Source organism: Equus caballus, chromosome 5 (assembly GCF_041296265.1).
Source record: "Equus caballus isolate H_3958 breed thoroughbred chromosome 5, TB-T2T, whole genome shotgun sequence".
In the NCBI taxonomy this organism is placed as follows: domain Eukaryota; kingdom Metazoa; phylum Chordata; class Mammalia; order Perissodactyla; family Equidae; genus Equus; species Equus caballus.
The window spans coordinates 74,644,040-74,649,533 of record NC_091688.1 but is presented as its reverse complement, the minus strand read 5'-3'; the positions used below and the strand labels follow the sequence as shown (position 1 = coordinate 74,649,533).

At 38.2% G+C, this 5,494-nt stretch overlaps 1 long non-coding RNA gene across 1 annotated transcript; it reads left to right on the top strand.

Moving 5' to 3' along the window:
- Positions 1–2,542: 2,542 nt before the first annotated feature.
- On the top strand, positions 2,543–3,421 carry LOC111773402 (uncharacterized). The gene is made up of 3 exons (XR_002807770.2): positions 2,543–2,672; positions 2,965–3,145; positions 3,244–3,421. It is a non-coding gene; the product is annotated as an uncharacterized lncRNA (long non-coding RNA).
- The last annotated feature ends 2,073 nt before the right edge of the window (positions 3,422–5,494 follow it).

Below are 5,494 nucleotides of genomic sequence, written 5' to 3'. Positions count from 1 at the left end.
GACCAAAGCATGTATTTCTATTTCCCAGCTTGCAGCTATAATTACTAGACCTGGGAAAGATAACAACTGGACACTATATGAAGGGTTCTTGTTTTTTAAAAAAAAAAAAACTTTTGTTTTGTTTTTTTTGTTTTGGTGGGTGAAGTAAATAGTGCTTCTAAGCTTCGGTTATTCAGAGAGAGATTGGAACTGAAACGATCTTAGTTGAAGGTGACAGTTTTAATTTTGAAATGTGGCCTCTGGGCTGCAAATGAAATGATTATTTGGAAAACAGATTCTTATTCTATTGCAGCTCTACATAGTACAGGTATTTCCAGAAACTATACTGTTTCCATTTAGCTCTTTGCTTAAACCATTGGGAAGAGAAGATATTTTATATTTCAATATAAATGAAATTATGTTATTTGTTGTTTGAGTTTTAACTCTTAAAGTTCTTTATATTTTTACTGTTTTTTTTCACTAACTTTTTCTTTTAAAAATTTTCAAACCAACAGAAAGAAGGCAAGGACAGGACAATGCCTTCGATTGTTTCTAAACCTTGATTTTCTAAGATGAACAAAACCTTACTGCCAGATCGATGTAAATTTTTAAGTTTTTTTCATTTCTCTTTAATTGCTTCTTAATTTCTTATTGATCCACTAACTAGAGGATTATTGTTTGATTCACTGAGTGAGCTGGCAAGATTGTCTGGGTGAAATTAAATCAGTTGACCTAGACTCTTTTGCTGGAAATTGGGTTGTGCAATTTTAATAGCTCTATGTACTCAATAAGGTGAAGCAAGAAAGGACAGCCCAGCCAGGAAGCTCCATAACATCCTTCCTATTTTAATTTCTTACCACACCTTTGCTGTACCCATTAGGAGGACTTTACAGGAGAAACCTGTGCAGGAATAGCCCATATTCCTAAAACCCTATTGTAGTTCAATTGTCATGAACTTTTCTTTCTTTTATTTTATTCTTAGATTATGATATGGAAATAACTAAATAGAAAGGTCAGTCATTAAACAGCTCTGTATACCTGTCCAACTTTAACCCATACTTTTCAGTACCAGTTTTTGGTTTGGTCTCAGCACTCTCCTTTCTGCCCCTCTTTCTTCCCTTTTCCCCAACCCTGGGCTCACTGTTGCCTCTCTCTCTTAATTCCTAATGTTTCTCTCACTTGTATTTCATTCAACCTTTTTCTGCCTGTCTAAAGACCTTGAGCACTTCTGAAGATCAGCCCAAGTCCTGTGGTCTCTGGAAAGCCTAGCCTGACATGTCTACCCTGTATCTACCACTCCCTCTTGTAACTATTCTGTTGTTTATGTGTCATCTGGTACAACTGAACACCTTACAAAGCCTGCCTGATTATCTAATGGTTCATAACTGTCTGTCTTATTCATGTTCCAGGTCAATAGGCCTTGTTTTTTTCACATTTCTCTTGTGTCCTCTTCCCCCAACTTTACATAAAAATACTCTTATCACACAGGTGTGTGGAGAAGTGAAGCATGACCTGAGATCTCAAGCAGAAAGCAGCAAGTAAGTTAGAGACAGCCAGGTTCCAGGAGGAAAGGGAGTAGAGGTCAAGGACCCAGCATAAAAGTACAGCATGAAGAAAGTCAGGATCTCAACAGGGTCACATATGTGATGTTCCAGCATCAAAAGTGGGTGAGTACTAAGAAGTGTCTGGACCCACTATGATTACAAGTATTTAACGATCAACCTCTAACTGATCTCAGGGCATGAGCAGATCTAGACAGTACTTGAAATCAGGTGGAAACATCTTCAGAGCAGGGCAGAGTGAGGAACAGGAGCCTAACAGTTTCTGACAGATCCACAAATAGTGCTGAATAAGTGCTGGCTCATTAGTCAAAGTCCATTCAAAAGAGCACTAATGAAGCTCCTCGGCCCCGGCATGCTAGTCCAAGCTACGACAAGTAGGTAATATTCAAGTTAAAATCTACTAGCACATATTTCCCTCAAGTCTACCAATCTAGTTTATTTCATACTTGCCAAGTCTTCACACATTGTCTACTGAGAACCACTGACCAATTACCTTCAGGGACAGGGATAAAAATTTTATATGGGTCTTCTATCAATAGGTTACCCTAGATTTTTTCAATTGCCAAATTTCACTTCTCCATAAACGGCTCTCTGGTATCTTCTGTGGAGGACTGTCAGTAAATTCTGGTGGCCACAGCCAAATTATAGTTATGATAAGAGAAGTGCCTTTTAATTACTTTTATGAGCTCTGATCTTATCAATTTATATTGGTCCCCTATGCCTCCCTTTCAAATATTCTTGAGTGGTCTTCCTGACACTTGTACCGCCATACTCCAAATATCTCACACATGTTACCAACACTGGAGAACTTTCAGTCAATGCTAGGCTCTAAGACTTCTGAGACTGAAATAAAGACAAGTTCTGGAACTCATTTTTACTTCCATTTCTCACTCGCGAGGATAATGGTAGATGTAAGCAGTGGAAGGAATATTACCTTGGTTGCTAAGAGAGCTCAGTTCTAATTCTGCTTCTGTTGCCAGCTCTCCATTTGGTCTTGAACATTCTGCTCTTCCGTAACCTCTCTGGGCCTCGATTCTCTCGTCTATAACAGAAGGGAGTCCATCTGTATTGACTAACATTCCACGTATTAGATTTTATGTATTCTTTTCTGGAGAGGATCCAAAATTTTAGGTGTTGCAAATTTTATATAAGTATATAGATTCATGAGGACAAACTGAAGTGCAAATGGATGGTTGGATTACTCCTTCTTGTGGAGCATTCATTTTTGCCTATTTAATCCTCGACTGATTGAGGTTATGCTTTATAGGTCTTAATTTTTATCCTCAAAACTTAATGATGATAATATTGATCCAAGTTAATATTCTTGAGCACTTATTATGTGTCAAACAGCATTCTAAGTGCTTTAAATCTATTATTCATTTAATCCTGAAAACATAAGTGCTATTTTTATCTCCATTTCCAGACAGGAGGCACATAGAAATTGAAACCATTGCCTGAGATTACCTGGGGAGAAGTCTGGCATCTTCAATTGGAAACCAGGCAGCACAGGTTCAGAATCCACATTCTTTAATGGTTATACTACATTGCCTCCTATTGTTCAAAGTGCCTGAAGAGAAAGCACAACCTCGGCTAATGTTTTCAGAGTAGGTGAAACTTTTCACATATGCTGTATGATCACAATTTATTTGCAGGGTAGCTGTTACCACTACAAAACAGTTGGTTAAATTTTCATACTTTACAGTGCGTACAAGCCAGAAGGGACCGAATGAAGATGCTGATGCTCTGAGAATGCCACTCCATTTGGAATTCGAGGGAATGAACCATAACAATCAACAGGGACACAGAACATCCCCACATCAAAGAGGTGAAGTTAGTCACAAGTGACAATCCAGTGTTAAATAAATTGTTTTAGCTGTTAACTGTAAATGAATGTTGTTTTTAATTGCACTTTAATAATGCCATGCCCTTTATAACCAAAATAAATGTTTTCTGTCGCTCTGTTTTTGAAGTATGTGTCAGTTTAATTAAACTATTAATGGTAGATGGATTTTAAGTACCTCATATTCTTCATTAAATTGTATCTGTTCAACAAGCATAAACAGGAAAATGGAGTCAGTGAGGAGCCACGTTCTGCCTGATAACTCACTTATCATCTGATAAGATGATGCTGGGTAAGTGTGTAGGTGCCTGGCTCCGTGGTAAACAAATGCACTTCCAGGTTATAATATTCACTGAGTTCATTTAAAAACAAAGGTGACTACTGCTTTGAAAAACCTGGGCCAAGTACAAGTCTGTCGAACTTTTGAGAGACAAACGACCATAATATAGGACCTGATATGGCGAGAAGGGCTTTAGTTCACTTGAGATCACCGGCACCTTTTGCCATCTAACTCTGACAATTCAGGGAAGAGAGACTGCGAGAGGGGTTGGCTTCCTCTCCTTTATCCTTTCTGGATTGCCTAATGATAACCGAATCTCCTGAAAAACACATGAAACCAACCTAACACAAAGCAGCCATTTGTTTTTATTGCCAGAAATGACAATTGATAAAGTAAACACAGTGCACACCCCAAGCATCTCCTGGATTCAATTCAAGAGAATCGATTGAGTCTGGCTAAAAGATCAGAAAGGGCTAGAGCGGCATAATTTCTTGTCTCCTCAGCCCATTGATGACACATGCAAATAGAAAGGGGCCCCTAATTGGCAAATGCTTAAAGAAGCAGGACAGTGTCGAAATTACACTTCTCTAGCAAGAGGAATGGCAGGGCTACATCTGCTGCTTATTGTCAGAGATGTAACATATTATAAGAGAGACAAGTGTGTCCTTCCTTTGTGTGGCAGATCAATCAATACCTTTTCATGTGATCTTGTTCACTATTATGTTAGTAATGAAACCCTCGTGTGATGTGACAACTGTGGAATAACATTTGGTCACAAAGCTGGTGTTAACAAGCACAACTGGCACTCTGGTAATTAGACTGATTTCTGGTCTCTTCTTTCACAAATTGTCGATAAGTGTGGTAAACAGGCAGTTGATTCTTTTCTGAACAGCTATATGAAACTACATATTCTTGGAAATTCATCTACTAGGTTTGTTTGTGGGGGTGAAGCCATAGAAGAGAAGAAGGTTATATGACAGTCTTTTTCCCTTGGCCAGGCTGTGCACATGTAAACACATGTATGGATGTATGTATGTATCTATCTCTACTATCGAATTTTGTCAGTAAAATTTAAAGCATATATTAACATATTTAGTTTTAATTGACTGGCAGTTGGCTGAGAATAAGAGCCAGATAAACAGGGACCCAGTGCAGATCCCTGGAATTAAGATTCACTAAAAGAAGCAGAGAGATAGAAAGATACATTAAATGGAAAGCAAAACACACAAAAAGCTAACCATCTCTTTTACATTTTTGTACAAAAAGGGTTCTATTTGGAACCATAATTAACTTAGAAGCTTAGCCCTGGGAAGAAGCTTAAATATATGAATCTAATATCTTCCTTATTATCCATTCTGACAATTATTTTTGGTCTTAATGCTTTCTCCTTCTACATGGATTTTCTGCAGAGAGGCAGGAGAACCTATTAAATATAAAGCAAAACGGAAATCTGATCCATCTATAGACAATCAATGGGCTTTTCTCTGAGAACTCCCTCATTGTTATCAAAAGGTGCTAATTGCATTTAAATGTGAGTGGCACTGAGTGCTGAGTGAGGAAGTTTACCCAGATGGGACCCCTGCTTCATGGAAGCTTTGTTCTGAGCCAGCAACTGGAAAAAGGCCTGACACGCCTTCAGCCAGTCAAAAGACAACTTTGTTTATGTAAATCACCATTATATGATAGAAGGAAACATTTGGAAGTCAAATGAAAAGCGGTAGAATCAGGTCTTTCATGAAACTTCTGCGTTCAGCCCCTCTGGGTTTCAATCCATCCCTGTCCCAGACATTTGTTTGCTGCTTGTACACAGATGCTTAGAGACAAAAATACATT